We start from the raw sequence: 16,962 nt of genomic DNA, 5'->3' as shown, positions 1-16,962 counted from the left end.
CAACGCAGAATAAAGACCCCTGGTTACTATATCAGGTCACTCTTTCACAGTGCCTTGGCAGTACAAATTGGCGAAATCCCGATTCACATCAGCAACACCCCCCCCATTGTTTGTATGAAGGCGATGTCTGCAGTTACACTGACTCGTTCCTCTTCACTAATTTGCCCTACAGCGCATATTAAAAGCAGAATCCAAATAAGCCTCAAAATAGATCGATCTCTATATTGACTACTTTGTCTATATTCAATTGACTTTTCTACAAACAGTGAATATACCTTGTTTGCTCATTCAGCAGAGTGGTGAGCATCAGTCAACACAATTCCCCATGATGTAGTATGAAAGTCTGTGTAATTACAATTCTTTGAAGAACCTTAGGCTGTGTTCACATGCTGCTTTTTTTTTCTGCAGCGAAACCTGCTCTCTTGGTGGTACAAAAGCTACATTTTTGCTGCGCTGTTGCTGCATTTTATGCTAATTTTTGCTGTGTCATGTGTCAACAACAACGATACATGCTTAAATAAAGTTAGGCTATGTTCACACATTGCATTGTTGCTGTTTTTCTTTCTGCAGAAAAACCCTTCTCTCTTGGCAGTAAAAAAAAAAACTTGTGTTTTTTGTTGAATTTTTGCTGCTTTTTTGCTGTTTTTTGCTGCATTTTTGCTGCATTTTGCTGCATTTCTGGTGTGTCATTTGGTGTTATTTGTTTAAATAAAGTTAGTTTCATTCACCAAAAATGCAGAATAAATGCAACAAAAAAAAAACAGCAAAAAAACAGCAGCATTTTTGCTCATTCTCATTGCAAAGCAAACTTGGAAAGAATTGACATGCTGCTTCTTTTAAAAACGTAATAGTTTTAAATTTAAGTCAGGAAGCAAAAAAGGAAGGTGTCTATATGTGCATGAGATTTCTGGAATCTCAAAGGTTTTGTTGGGACTATAAAAAGAAGCTTTTTATTAGCATTTATTTTTTTAAAACCAATGAAAAATATATGTAAAAAAAAAGAGTAAAAACGCAACTTTAGAACATAGCCTTAAGCCTGCTTTACACGTTGCAATTTCGCATACGATATCGTATGCGATTTGCAACGCCCTCATCGTATGTGCGGCACGTTCAATTTGTTCAACGTGCTGCATAAACGATTAAACCCCGTCACACGTACTTACCCGTCCATACGACCTCGATGTGGGCGGCGAACGTCCACTTCCTGGAGTGGGAGGGATGTTCAGCGTCACATCGACGTCACGCGGCAGCCGGCCAATAGAAGCGGAGGGGCTGAGCTGAGCGGGACGTAAACATCCTGCCCACCTCCTTCCTTCCGCATTGTGGGCAGGGAGCCGCAGGACGCAGGTAAAATCTGTTCATCGTTCCCGGGGTGTCACACACTGCGATGTACGCTACCCCGGGAACGTTGCACAATCCGACGTTCAATTCTAGAGAAATGAACGATGTACGTGCGATGAACATTTTAACGTTCAATCGCAATCGCACGTACCTGTCACACACTGCAATGTACCTTACGATGCCGGATGTGCGTCACTTATGACGTGACCCTGCCGACACATTGTAAGATACATTGCAGCGTGTAAAGCGGGCTTTAAAGAGGTTTCAAATAGAAATTCTCTGTACCCCAGAATAGCCTTTCCTTTACTGTACAATTTTCTATTTGGCTATATATCGTGAACTGACATAAAGTGTTCTAAGAATAAATTCAGAGTCTAAGTAACTCTGCAAACAAGGTAAATATACAGGTCTGCAAAACAGTTCAAAGAATTCTCCAAATGTCACTATGTATCAACCTAATATAAGTGTGGGATACTAAAAATATCGGTAAATACTGAAATATAGTGAGCAAATGTTACTGTACTCAAATAATAATGATTAAAAATAAAACCTCCATATGGTACACATATAATTCTACTATTCCTATACAGTCATTATTATTATTACAACATTATAAATCATACTTAATATACACAATTACAAAGACCAAATATATGTATCATGTGTACACATACTGTTACATCATTTCCACAAACATGAAATAAATGACCCATGAACGCACATTCCTCATATGCCCTTATGTACAGTACATAATGTAGTCACAGAATATCACATATAGGCCCCAATAGGTACATGTACCATATATACAAACATATATAAACTGTACACTCATATCTTATACTTATTTGTTCATCTATATAATTTTGATATCATAATTATGATTTTTTTTTATGAAACAAATTCAATATTTTTTCACATAAATTAAACACATTAAGGCTGCTTTCACTCATCCGTTTTTTGCTGAGCGGCACAATACGGTGCTTTGCAGAAAAAACACAACCGTTTTTTTTGCTGCCGGTTGCATTTTTTCTGCATAGACTTGCATTAGCGCCGTATTGTGCCACATGGCCTTGCGTTGCGTACGTTTTTTGCTGGATGCGGCATATTTAGCCCATGCGTCGGCCGGATGGAACGTTGCCTGGCATTTTTTTTGTGTGACGAAAAAAACGCATCGCGCCGTATCGATAGATTTACAATGCAAGCCTATGGACGCCGGATGCGGCGTCCTGCGGCAAAAACCGCATCCGGCGTCCGGATGCGTTTTTTCGCACTGTGCATGCTCAGTATCAAGCCGCGTCCATCAAAAAACGGACGGGCCGCATGGAAAAACTTCTGCAACGGATCCTTTTTTTTCGCCGCATCCGTTGAGCCAGATTGAGCCGCACTGCAAAAACTGGATGTGTGAAAGCAGCCTAAGACATGCTCAACTTTACTTTTGACAGGCTTTAATTCACATCACAGCAACAGGATTTCCACACATAGAGGGCATGTGCGCACGTTGCGTAATTTCATGTGTTTATGCAGCGTTTAGCACTGCAGCATAAGCGCATGCGTCCTGCGTCCCCAGCACAATCTATGAAGTTTGTGCATAATCCGTGTGCACGTTGCTTTTTTTAACTCAGCGATTTGGATGTAAAAAAATTTGACAAAATCACTGCGTTTAAAAATGCAGCATGTCAATTAATTTATGAGCTTTGGATGCAGCTCCCACTTGAAATCTGCATTTTTTCTGCAGAAAAACTGCATTCATTATGCAGTGTTTCTGCAGTGATTTGAATCGCACAAGTGCTGTCAAATCACTGCAGAAATTTCTGGAGGGACATGACGCAACGTGCACACAAGCTCAGATACTTAGTTATAACATACATATCTCGCAACTAAACATTAAAAAATTATGCTTTTTTTTTAAAAAAAAAAAAAATCTTCTTTTCTTGTCGCTTACATTTTGGACTACGTTGATCCAAGAGCATAAGTGTGCTAACATGGTAATGAATACGCTTCTGTTGCCACCGCCGCTGACGCTGGATTTTGGCTCAGTGCACATGATCAGAAGTCCCAGACATCCAGTCAGACGTCCTATGAATCCGGGCTTCAAACTGGTGTAGTCCGCATGACCGGAAGTCCAGGGATGTTCTGATCGTGCGCACTAAGCCGAAAACCAGCGGTGGTAGCAGAGATGAGCACGACCATCCTCTGATGCTGTGCATTCATTAGCATGATAGCAGCCCTCGTGGGCATACTAACATACTATGGGGGCAAACTAGCCAAGGGAACTTGTCCCTGCCCTTGCGATTTGTCCCAGCTCTCATTAGCATATGATAAAAGATCTTTAGAAATACATTTTCTAAAGATCTCTATCTATTCTACTAATTACAGTAAAGGCTACTTTACACACTGCGATATCGGTCCCGATATCGCTAGTGTGGGTACCCGCCCCCATCTGTTGCGCGACACGGGCATATCGCTGCCCGTGCCACACAACATCGCCCATAGCCGTCACACATACTTACCTGTCCGGCGACGTCGCTGTGACGGGCGAACCGCCTCCTTTCTAAGGGGGCGGTCCGTGCGGCGTCACAGCGACGTCACTGAAACGTCACTGAACCGCCGCCCAATAGCAGCGGAGGGGCGGAGATGAGCGGGACGTAACATCCCGCCCACCTCCTTCCTTCCTCATAGCGGCCGGGAGGCAGGTAAGGAGAGCTTCCTCGTTCCTGCGGCGTCACACGGAGCGATGTGTGCTGCCGCAGGAACGAGGAACAACCTCGTTACTGCTCCAGTAACGATAATTGAGAATGGACCCCCGTGTCGCCGATTAGCGATTTTGCACGGTTTTGCAACGATGCAAAATCGCTTATCGGTGTCACACGCAACGGCATCGCTAATGCGGCCGGATGTGCGTCACAAAATCCGTGACCCCAACGACTCCGCATTAGCGATGTTGCAGCGTGTAAAGCCCGCTTTACAGTTAGGTATGGATTATCAATATGCACCTAGAACCACTCATGGCTCTGGGTGCATATTGCACCTGACAGGTTCCCTTTAAACATGTATCAAAAAACATACGATCAGCATTTTGCAAGATTATGTGTTTTCTTTTAAAAAGGATTTTACACATGAAAATCAGCCCATGGGGTTTGTTCACACTCACTGCGTCTTTTTTCCATTTTTTTAGTGGCTTTGCGCCTTAAAAAAGCTGGAAAAAGTGGTTGCAAAATGCTAAAAAGTATTGTCCGATTTATTTATATGGAAAAACAACGGTTTATGTTTAGACTTAGGGCAGCGTCACACGCTACGATATATCGGGCGATATGTCGTTGGGGTCACGGATTCCGTGACGCACATCCGGCATCGTTATTAGACATATCGGAGCGTGTGACAGCTATGAACGACTGTGAATGAGCAAAATACTCACCTTATCATTGCTCCTTGACACGTCGTTCATTTTCATAAAGTCGTTCCTCCTTCTGCGCGTTGGTTGTTCGTCGTTCCCGAGGCAGCACACATCGCTCCGTGTGTCACCCCAGGAACGACGAACACAGCTTACCTGCATCCCGCCGGCAATGTGGAAAGAAGGAGGTGGGCGGGATGTTACGTCCTGCTCATCTCCGCCCCTCCGCTTCTATTGGACGGCCGCTGTGTGACATCGCTGTGACGTCGAAAGTCCCTCCCCCTTCAGGAAGAGGATGTTCGCCGCCCACAGTGACGTCGTCCGGGAGGTAAGTATGTGTGACAGGGGGTTATTGACTTTGTGCGCCACTGGCAACTAAATACCCGTGATGCACAAACGACGGGAGCAGGTACGATCGCTCGTGCAATCGCACGATAGATCGTACCATGTGACGCTGCCCTTAGACTAAAGGGGGCTTTACACGCTACGACATCGCTAATGTGAACTTGTTGGGGTCACGGAATTGGTGACACACATCCGGCTGCATTAGCGATGCCGTTGCGTGTGACACCTATGAGCAATTTTGCATCATTGAAAAAACGTGCAAAATCGCTCATCGGTGACATGGGGGTCCATTCTCAAAAACTGTTATTACAGCAGTAACGAAGTTGTTCCTCGTTCCTGCGGCAGCACACATCGCTCCGTGTGACACCGCAGGAACAAGGAAGCTCTCCTTACCTGCCTCCCGGCCGCTATGCGGAAGGAAGGAGGTGGGCGGGATGTTACGTCCCACTCATCTCCGCCCCTCCGCTTCTATTTGGCGACGGTTTAGTGACGCAGCTGTGACGTCGCTGTGACGCTGAACGAACCGCCCCCTTAGAAAGGAGACGGTTCGCCGGTCACAGCGACGTCGCCGGGCAGGTAAGTAGTGTGACGGGTCTGGGCGATGTTGTGCGGCACGGGCAGCGATTTGCCTGTGTCGCACAACAGATGGGGGCGGGTACCCACGCTAGCGATGTCGGTACCGATATTGCAGCGTGTAAAGCGGCCTTTAGACTTTAAACTCTTTAGGCCAATACTAAATGATAACAATGATTGGGAAGGCTATAAAAAGGCCAGGTGTCCTTCTGAGCTTTGGCAAGTGTTTTTCTTCACAAAAAACTCAGCAGGAAATGACCAAAAAAACAATCAAGATTGCAAAATGCTGAGAAAAAGCCAGAAACATTAAGCAATTCCTGAGATGTCTTCTGCTTAAAAAAAGAGATTTTTTTTTAGCATGCTGGAAAAACAGTGTGAATATATCCATACTCAGCCATTCCACGTGTCCATAGACACTTTTGACATTTGACTCTAGGCAGGATCAGCTGGGTTTTTAGCTGTGTAAGGCCATGTGCACGCGTTGAGTATTTGGTGAGCTTTTTATCCTCGCATTTCTAATACAAAACCAGGAGTGGAACAATCAGAAGAAAACAATAAGGCCGGAGTCACACTTGCGTGTGACTTATGAGTGACTCGTACGATTCTCGCATCACATCACCTGGCACGGCCTGATGTTCTCTGGACAAGAGCATCTCAGCTGCATAGAAATGAATGCAGCCGACCCACTCCTGTCAGGAGAGTGTTCAGCCGTGCCAGGTGATGTGAAACTTACACAAGTCATTCGCAAGACACTCGCAAGTGTGACTCCGGCTTAATGGAAACACGCCACCACTTCTGCATTTTCAACCCACTCCTGGTTTTGGCTTACAAATACTGATGCACAAAAACTCACCAAATACTCACCGTGTGCTCTTGGCGTTAGGCAAATTCCCACGAGGAGCTTTTGGTGAGTTATTGATGTTTCAGACGTTTGATACCAATTATACACCAATAATGTAAATTAGGTTATTTGCATTTTTTCATGCGTTTTTGCCACTGTTGTTTTTGTCTCATGCTGGTATGTCATGTTTTAAACAAAGATGCTTTGTTTTTGATACTTCCTGTTATTTGGCTTTGCAAACTTTAGTGATATACTTATACTTGGGTACATGCAGTGATCAGCCCAGAGTGAGCCACTTGCAGTGTTTGAATGGCTCTCACTTGGGTTAAAATCAGCGTTATCGAATGTAGTAATAATAAAAAAAAAAAAAGCTGCCCCGTCCTCCTCCCCCGGAAGTGCTCTGTTTTTGGCTGGTTGTATGTGGGCGGAGAACCGAACTGCGTAGGCAGTGACTTCCAATGGGGTTCATGTCAACTTTGGGTCCAGAACAGAACTTTATGTAAAATTTGGCTGAACCCAAACTTCCACGGGTCCACTCATCTCTGGTTGCTGGCAGTTGGTTTAGAATGAAAAATAGTTACTGTTAATTTTTAACTATTTGAGAAAAATTTGCTTTATTTACCCAACAACAGATGCCCATAAAACAGTGTGATTCAAGAAATGACCTTTCACATTGTAGATGGCAGTAACGGTAACTCTTACCAAAAGGCCCAAGCCAGACAGAAATATTTCACAGCACTATGAAGCCTCCTTAAATACACCCACCAAAGATAATATTATTTCTACAGTGTTGACATATTGAGCAGTACTTTACAAGTCAGAGGAAATATGTTCAAACAAACTAAGACATTACAGAGTATCACATAATTCAGTAATTAACAAGGGGAGTATGGGCCCTGCTCACAAGCTTACAATCTATAAGTTAATAGGGGAGACAATAGGTAAAATAGCCCTTGTTATGAATGGTCCAGTCATCGTAATAAATAAATAATTGTAATTCAAATAAACCTGCATGTAGACATCAGATTTGAGAAGAAAAGTGATAGGGCAGTCTAAAGAAATGTGTTTTAGAGCACACCTATAACTCTGGAGATTGGGAATTAGATGGATTGTCTGTGGTAGTGCATTCCAGAGAACTGGTGCAGTATGAGATAAGACTTGGAGACGGTAGTGCAATATTTTTGATTATAAAATTGTTTAGTTATAGATCATTAGTTGAATGGGGAGCACGGGTAGAGCGGTAGATAGAAATGAAGGAGTAGATGTAGGGTGGTGCAGAACTGTGTAGAGCTTTATAGGTGTGTGATACATTTATATTGTACCTTATTGGTGAACCATTGCAATGACAGGCACAAGGTGGAGACATCAGTGTAGCGGCAGAACAGAAATATGATCCTGGCTGCTGCATTCAAGATAGATTGGATAGGGCAAAGTCAAGTAAGAAGGAGACCAATTTGTAGAGAGTTGCAATAATCCAGATTAGAATGAAAATGAGTGACATCCCATTTATAAATGAGTTATCCTTCCAGTTGATGGACATGGCATCAAAAGATGGAATAGGATCCTAGAAGTGAACAACTGGATAAGATGGTGGTGAAGACAGCAAGGATTCGGATTTTTGGACCATGGTGTGAATTACCTCTACGATGGACTCCTCGCTACATCTCACAAAACCCAGAAAACACACATTTGCCAGAAGACTCCCCACGCATCAGCAGGGCTTTAAACTAGAAGAGAAAGGGATGGGAAGAAAAATGCCAGACAAGAACATGCAGCTAAAGGATGACTAACCAAGGATGCGAGATATGGTAAAGAGGACAGGAGATTCACAAGGAATCTAAGAAAAGGGGAGCAAAAGAGCACAAACTAAAATGTTTTTGCACAGATGCACAAAGCAAGGGAAAACAAACAAGGAGAACTACAACTCCTAATACAGAAGGAAAATTATTATGACATTGGCATCACAGAAACCTGGTGGAGTGACACGCATGATTGGAACATACAAATGGAAGGATACAACCTATTCAAAAAGAATAGAACAAAAGAGGAGGAGGAGTTGCATTGTATGTCAAAAAGAACACATCTCCACAGAAAGTAAAGTTTCAGAGAATGAGAATCTATTAGAAAATATTTGGCTAAGAATTCATGGAGTAAACAATGGGAAGGACATCATAATAGGTGTTTATTATAGACCACCGAGTCAATCAGAGGATATGGATGAGATTTTTTCACATCAAATGGCCACATTGTAAAAAAAAGCATGAAATAGTGATCATGGGAGATTTCAACTACCCAGACCTTCATTGGGAAACCCTCACAGGTAAGAGTAGAGGCTCTATCCGATTTTTATCTGCCTTGCAGACAACTTCATCTCCCAGCTGGTAGAAGAATTTATGAGGGGAACAGCCATCTTGGACCTAGTCCTAACAAACAACGAGGATATGGTTAAGGGACTAAGGGTAGCAGGGACACTGGGACTCAGCAATCATGCTATCCTTGAATTTGGGGTTGCAAGAGGGGGAACACCTGAGAAGACACAGACTTTAAGGCTTGACTTTAGCAGAGCAGACTTAAAGGGCCTAAAGGCAAAGATTAGTAGAATTCCATGGCACCTAATTCTTAGGCACAAAACTGCACATGAAGGATGGGAAATCTTCCGTAAGGAAATCCTTAATGCACAAGAACTAACAATACCTAAAACAATGGGTAAGAAAAAATGGGAAGTCCTAAAGAAACCAGGATGGATAGACAAAAAATTACATCACCTGCTTAAAAAGAAAAAGGAAATATACATCAAGTGGAAGATGGGGATTATACCTATGGAAGAATACATGGCAGTTTGCAGACTCTACAATACAAGTGTCAAATGAGCTAAGGCAAAACACGAATTGAGGCTTGCAAAAGAAGCCAAGAATAAGGTAAAAGGATTTTGAGGGTATGTCAAAAGCAAAAGAAAAGTGAAGTAGACCATTGGAGTCCTGCAGAATCAAACAGGTGAAACAGTAAACAAGGTGGAACAGCCGGTGGAGATACTAAATTTGTATTTTGTATCTGTCTTCTCCCAAAAATTGAATGCAAGGATCAACAATAATCATGATAGAAATTATGGTCAGGAGGAGTCCAAGTTGACAATAAGCAAATAATTGATATTAGAACACTTAGTTAACTTAAAGGAAACCAAGTCCCCAGGTCCAGATGATTTACATCCTAGAGTCCTGAAAGAGATAGCTGAGGAAATAATAGTATTGCTTGCAATAATCTTCAATAAGTCATTGGAAACAGGAGAGGTCCCTCTAGATTGGAAAAGGGCAAATGTGGTTCCTATGTACAAAAAGGGGGAAAAGGAGGATCCAGAGAACTACAGGCCAGTATGCCTGACCTCTATTGCAGGAAAAATCTTTGAGCAAATTGTCAAAAAACATTTGCTTAGGTACCTGGATGGGAAGGCATTAATTAACCAAAGCCAACACGGCTTGATGACCAATAAATCTTGTCAGGCCAACCTGATTTCCTTCTATAACAAAGTCCCTGAATGGTTGGACCAAGGGAATACTGTGGATACACTATACCTTGACTTCAGTAAGGCAATCAATAAAGTATCACATGCCATATTCATTGAAAAAATGACCAAGTATGGAATCGACAAAAACATCAGTTACATGGATTCACAACTGGCTTAAGGATCAGGCACAATGACTAATACTAAATGGATACACATCAACCTGGAGGAAAGTCAAAAGAAGGGTGCCGCAAGGCTCTGTCCTGGGCCAGTGCTGTTTAATATCTTTATAAATGATCTGGATAACGGAATTATTGGGAAACTCATAAAATTTGCAGATGATACTAAGATAGGAGGAGTAGCCAATACTAGAGAGGAAAGAGCGTATTCAAAAGGATCTAGACACACCTGAACAATGGGCTGAGGAGAACAGGATGGTTTTTAACAGGGACAAATGCAAAGTTCTACATCTGGGTAAAAGAAATGTAAAAATTATACATAGTATGGGAGGAATAGAACTAGGTGATAGCACAGGGGAAAAGGACTTGGGCATAATACTGGATCCCAGATACAACATGAACCAACAATGTGGTGCTGCAACTAAAAAGCCAACAAAATTCTGGGATGTATCAAGACAAGCATTGAATCTAGATCAGCAGAGGTCCTTATTCCCCTATACTTTGCCCTGGTCAGACCCCACCTGGAATACTGTGTACAGTTCTGGGCGCCCCAATTCAAGAAAGACATCAATATATTGGAGCAAGTAAAGAGCAGAGCAACCAAGATGGGGAGACTAATGTTGATGGCGAGTATAAAGACATATTTTGATTTCAGCTAATTTTAGACACTATATTATATCATTTTTGTAATGAAATGAAAAATACTTTAATTTTTTTAAAATACATTTTGTAGAATTGTTTTTATTAGCATCAATGTTGGTTGACACTGGTACCTGGTGTGCCAACCTTCCAACCATTTTTTCTGAATCTGGAACAGCGTTTATGAACAAACCAGAAAACCATAATAAATGATTATAAGTAATATACTGTATTATACTGCAGCACTTACAGTATTTTCAGCTGTAAAATTATGATAATTTAGCCAAGGACACAATCTGTTTATTGACACTGTCAGATGCAAAAATTCTGCATGTAACCATCCGTTAGTGGCCAAAGCTGTCAAGGATGCTTAGGTATATGCAATAAAACATATCTATACTTTTCACAAAAAAGTTAGGGATATTTGGCTTTCGGATGAAATTTCAGGATGATCCTAAAATGCACTTTAGCCTTTTGAAGTGAACTTAATGTAAACTTTTGTAAATTTTTGAAAAGCCCCTGTCTAACTGTTCAATGTTTCAGGACTTTTTCCACAACTTGCTGTTCTCTAACAAGGAACTTAATAGCAAAATTCACAACAGGTATTTAATCCATAAATCGCTCAATAAATTTCAGGGTTCAATTAAAATTGGTATTTAAACAGTCCTCCTCATCATGCTTTTCATATTTTGACATCATGTGGCCAGCAGTCATTGTGCCTTTACATAAACAACATAGGCCTAATTTCATCTTCATGGATGACAATTCTCCAGCTCATCGAGGTCACATCATTAGGGAATGTCTGCTGAAGACTGTAGTACCTCAAAGGGAGTGGCCTGCACTTTCACCAGACCTCAGTGCCATATAAAACCTATTACATTAGCTTAATTACCATGTAGAGGTTTGTAACTCTGTACCCAAGAACCTCAATGACCTGAGGACTACCCTTCAAAAAGAGTGGGATGCCTCAGGAGACACTAACTCCACTTGTGAACGGCATTAGAAGTCATGGTCAAGCTGTAATTGATACTTTCCTTTAATAATGTCCGTTCTTTTGGACCCCATCCTGTAATATTGTTCCCAGTACCTGCTCTTTCCTTTAATAATGTCCATAGTCCTGCCCGCCTTCCTGTAATAATGTCCCTTATCCTGTAATAATATCCCCAGTCCTGAAATATTGTTTCCCATCCTGGCTCCCATTTTGTAATAATGCACCTTGTCTTAGCTGGTATGCTGGAATAATGTCCCCCATCCTGTAGTAATGTCCTCAGTTCTGTCCCCCATTCTATAATAATGTCCCCATTCCTGGTCCCTTTCTTTAATAATATTCTTCATTATGTAGTAATGTCTCCCATCCTGATCTCCAGTTAGTAATAATATCCCCTTTTCCCGGCTCTTTCCTATTATAATAACAACCTGTCCTGACCCCCATTTAGTAATAAGGTCTCTCCACCTGGCCCCCGTTCTGTAATAATGTCTCTCATCCTATAATAATATCTGCCATCTTTTTCTCCAAAGTAACTAGGGAACAAAATAATGCAATATCACGTGGTTAAGTTTGTGCATAACAACATGTGAAGGACAAGAAATAATGTATTCCCAACTGCTGCAGTACCACAGGTTAAAATAACCGATGTAATCTCTGGGGGGTAAAAAAAAAGACGGATTTCCTGTGCTGCTAGTATGGAGCCAAATAATGAATCAATGAACCATGGACACTGTCTTGTGTTTTTTTCCCTGAATAAGTTGGTTGACATCGAAATGCCTAGAAAATAAACAGCATTAACAGCATCCATGTTTCATTGATTCATCGTCAGGTTTCCTGCTCTGCTGGTATGGAGCCAGTCTTTTCCTTTACCTACCAGATCTTTTTCTCCAACACATTCACAAAAAATTTAAAATAAACAATTTTTCTTGCCTCTGTGACCTCACTTCTTTAAGTAGATATGAGTGGCTTGATTCATAAAAGATTGAGTTAGAGTTGAATTTCTTGACATTCACAGTTCCATGCAATTTAAAGCACTTGCAATTTCTTTTGCAAAGGATCATCAAAGAAAAGATGCTCATCTGTCATTTTACGGAATCTTAATAAAAAAAACAAAACAAAAAGACCCTAAGGCCTAAGCCACACGGCGAGAAAATCGGTGCGAGTGGAGTGCGATAAAACATCGCATTCCCCTCGGACCAATTCTAGCCTGTGTGTCAGCAACCATGAGCGATTATTTTCTCAGCCCTAATCGGACCGAAAAAACAATCGCAGCATGCTGTGACTGTAATGTGAGACTCTTTCTCTCGCACCCATTCAAGTGAATGGGGCGAGAGAAAAATCGCACTGCACTCGCGGTACACCGGTGTACTGCCTGTGCAGTGCGAGAATGGCATTAGCCGACTACGGAGGAGAGAGGGAGAGAAATCCCTCCCTCCCCTCCTCTGTGCCAGCCCGCCCCCCCCCCCCCCCCCGCAGCTGAGGTCTGCTCACATGATCGGACCTCAGATGCAAGCACACTCGTATGTCACTCGGCTCCTGCTGTGCTGCCAGCGCGAGCCGAGTCTCATGCGAGCATCGCAGTAGATCCCCGTGTGGCCCCAGCCTTATACTCATCTCTCAACTCTCCTCTCCAGCTGCCCCATTGCTCACTAACTAATGTCCAGTCATCAGGGCCTCCTTCAATCACTGTGGACCTCATTTGTCTCTTCTTCAGGCCCCTTTCACACGTCAGTGATTCTGGTATGTTTGTGCTTTTTTTTATACGTACCAGAATCACTGACATACGCAGACCCATTATAATCAATGGGTCTGCTCACACATCAGTGATTTTTCACTGAACGTGTCTCCGTGCAGCGTACACCCGTGGCCGTGATTCTGCACAAAGACAAGTCAGTTTTTTTATGGCATCACTGATGACCCACGGATCACACTATGGTGTGATCCGTGTCTGATCAGTGAAACACGTACCATAAAATCACGGACATATTAAATATTTTCAACTTACCTTGCCTGCGATTCGCTGTGCCTGCTCCGCTCTCGGCAGCTCCTGCCTGACTCATGAATATTCATGAAAGCAGGAACTGCCGACCAGGAAGTAGCTGCTGAGAGTGGTGGGCGGACGGTGCAGAGCTGGAGACTTCAGCACCATGGACAGCAGGAGCAAAGGCAGGTGAGTAATGTCCATATGCAATCACGGATCACGGATCACGGATTGCACATGGACAACCCACGTGTGCCGTGAATCACGGAACACAGAGGGACATGTGCGTGTTTTACACGTCAGTGAAGAACGTCAGTGTTTTTCACTGACGTGTGAAACGGGCCTCACTGTGAGCCAGAATATCCAGCCAGGTCCAGGTCTCAGGGGTCACTGTGCTTCATATGGAGAAGTGACTGAGGAAGTGCTAAGTTTTTAAATAATTTTTACATTTTATAACTATTATGCTCTGGGGTCTGGAGGGATCCCAGAAGATAATAAGGAACATTTAATATGCAGTCAAAAACTTCATTAGAAATCAAATTTCTCAGGAAAGTCCTCGGAAACTGGAGATTTCGAATTTCAAATGATTTGCTCATCACTATCTATAAGTATTCTAATACATGGAAATGTAGATAAAAAGCATACTGAAATGAAGTTTAACCTTGATAAACATTGTAATCAGCAAATATAAAATTCAGCATATAAGATACTACTTTGCTGCTGTATATCAGTATATTAATGTAGAACATCATGCCAGTTTTAACCTGGAAACTGTTAGGTAACTGCTTTTTATTATGTTATTCTTTTCATATGTTAATGACTGTATTTTGAGTGCATTTTTGCATACTTCTGAGAATAGTTTGTGGATTTGGTTGGCTAATTGAACAATCTCAAATCAGACGTTATTATATTTTTTTAACTTAAATCAACAGTCCATGTAGAAATAAGCAGCCCAGATGTTTGAGGGTTTACTATTAATGTTCTGGAACCTAAACCAATAATCAAAAAACTTTTAGTATAAAAGGGAGTACAAGATAGGGAGGAGGGGTGAAGATGTAGCTTCACACATGGGGTTTTCAGTGAAATAAAATAAGTATAGACGTCTAATTGATTTAGAGCATTAAATACACAGGTATGCCAAATTTGGGTTTATGAATTGTTACAAATTCTAAGATACAAAATTACAGACCTCTACATTCTTTGTAGGCGGGAAAGCTTGCAAAATTGGCAGTGTATCAAATACTTACAGGTGCATCTCAATAAATCAGAATATCATCAAAAAGTTAATTTATTTCAGTAATTGAACACAAAAAGGCAAAAACATATATATATATATATATATAGAGAGAGAGAAAGAGAGAGAGAGAGAGAGAGAGAGTCATTACACACAGAGTGATCTATGTCAAGTATTTATTTCTGCTAATGTTGATGATTATGGCTTACGCGGGCTTTACACGAGACGATAGATTGTGCGATATGTCGTTGGGGTCACGTTTTTCGTGACGCACATCCGGCATACCGCACGACGTGGTTTCGTGTGACACCTCCTAGCGACGCAGTATCGCTCACAAGTCGTGAGTCGTGTACTCGTCGCTAGGTTTCATAAAATTTTTTAGTTAAAATGGCGGCGGTTGATCATCGTTTCCATGGCATCACATGTTGCTCCATGTGACACCACGGGAACGATGAACAGCAGCTTTACCTGCCTCCAGCGGCACCCGACGGCTTAATGGAAGGAAGGAGGTGGGCGGAATGTTTACATCCCACTCATCTCCGCCCCTCCGCTTCTATTGGCCGCCTGCCGTGTGACGTCGCTGTGACGCCGAACGTCCCGCCCACTCCAGGAAGTGGACATTCATTGCCCACAGCGAGGTCGTCCGGAAGGTAAGTACGTGTGACGGGGGTTAAACGAGTTTGTGTGCCATGGGCAACTAATTGCCCGTGACGCAAAAACGACGGGGGCGGGTACGATCGATTGTGCTATCGCACAATCTATCGTCTCGTGTAAAGCAGGCTTTACAGCCAATGAAAACCCAAAAGTCATTATCTCAGAACATTAGGATATTATATAAGACCAAGTGAAAAAAATGATTTTAAACTCAGAAATGTTGGCGCCTACTGAAACGTCTGTACAGTAAATGCCTCGGTGCTTGGTTGGGGCTCCTTTTGCATGAATTACTGCATCAATGCGGCGTGGCATGGAGGCGATCAGCCTGTGGCATTCCTGAGGTGTTATGGAAGCCCAGGTTGCGTTGATAATGGCCTTCAGCTTGTCTGCATTGTTGGGTCTGGTGTCTCCCATCTTCTTCTTTACAATATTCCATAGATACTCTATGGGGTTTAGGTCAGGTGAGTTTGCTGGCCAATCAAGCACAGTGATACTGATGTTAGTACACCAGGTATTGGTACTTTTGTTAGTGTGGACAGGTGCCAAGTCCTTCTGGAAAATGAAAATTTCACCTCCAAAAAACCTGTCGGCAGAGGGAAGCATGAAGTCCTCTAACATTTCATGGTAGATGGTTGTGCTGACTTTGGTCTTGCTAAAACACAGCAGACCAACACCAGCAAATGACATGGCTCCCCAAATCATCACTGTGGAAACTTCACATTAGACCTCAAGCAGCTTGGATTGTGGCCTCTCCACTCTTCCTCCAGACTCTGGGACCTTGATTTCCAAATGAAATTCTAAATTTACTTTAATCTGAAAACAACACCTTGGACCACTGAGCAACAGTCCAGTTCTTTTTCTCCTTTTCCCAGGTAAGATACTTCTGGCAATGTCTATTTGTCATGAGTGGCTTGACACAAAAAATGTGACAGTTGTAGCCCATGTCCTAGATACGTGTGTCTGTGTGTGGTGGCTCTTAAAGCACTGGCTCCAGCAGCAGTCCACTCCTTGTGAATCTCCCCCAAATTTTTGAATGGCCTTTTCTTAACAATGCTATCAAGGCTGCAGTTATCCCGGTTGCTTGTGAACCTTTTTCTACCACACTTTTTGCTTCCATTCAACTTTCCATTAATATGCTTGGATACAGCACGCTGTGAGCAGCCAGCTTCTTTAGTAGCAAAGATTTTTTTGTGTCTTACCCTCATTGTGGAGTGTGTCAATGACTGTCTTCTGGACATCTGTCAAGTCAGCAGTCTTCATCATGATTGTGTAGACTACTGAACCAGACTAAGGGACC

The 16,962-nt window shown here is 42.4% G+C and overlaps 1 protein-coding gene across 1 annotated transcript in view; it reads right to left on the bottom strand.

Moving 5' to 3' along the window:
• Nucleotides 1-16,962, bottom strand: part of LOC142310954 (cGMP-dependent protein kinase 2-like) — a 321,185-nt gene that overhangs the window by 248,029 nt on the left and 56,194 nt on the right. The window lies entirely within an intron of this gene.

Source organism: Anomaloglossus baeobatrachus, chromosome 5, assembly GCF_048569485.1.
Source record: "Anomaloglossus baeobatrachus isolate aAnoBae1 chromosome 5, aAnoBae1.hap1, whole genome shotgun sequence".
In the NCBI taxonomy this organism is placed as follows: Eukaryota; Metazoa; Chordata; class Amphibia; order Anura; family Aromobatidae; genus Anomaloglossus; species Anomaloglossus baeobatrachus.
This window is presented reverse-complemented; position numbering and strand designations above follow the sequence as displayed.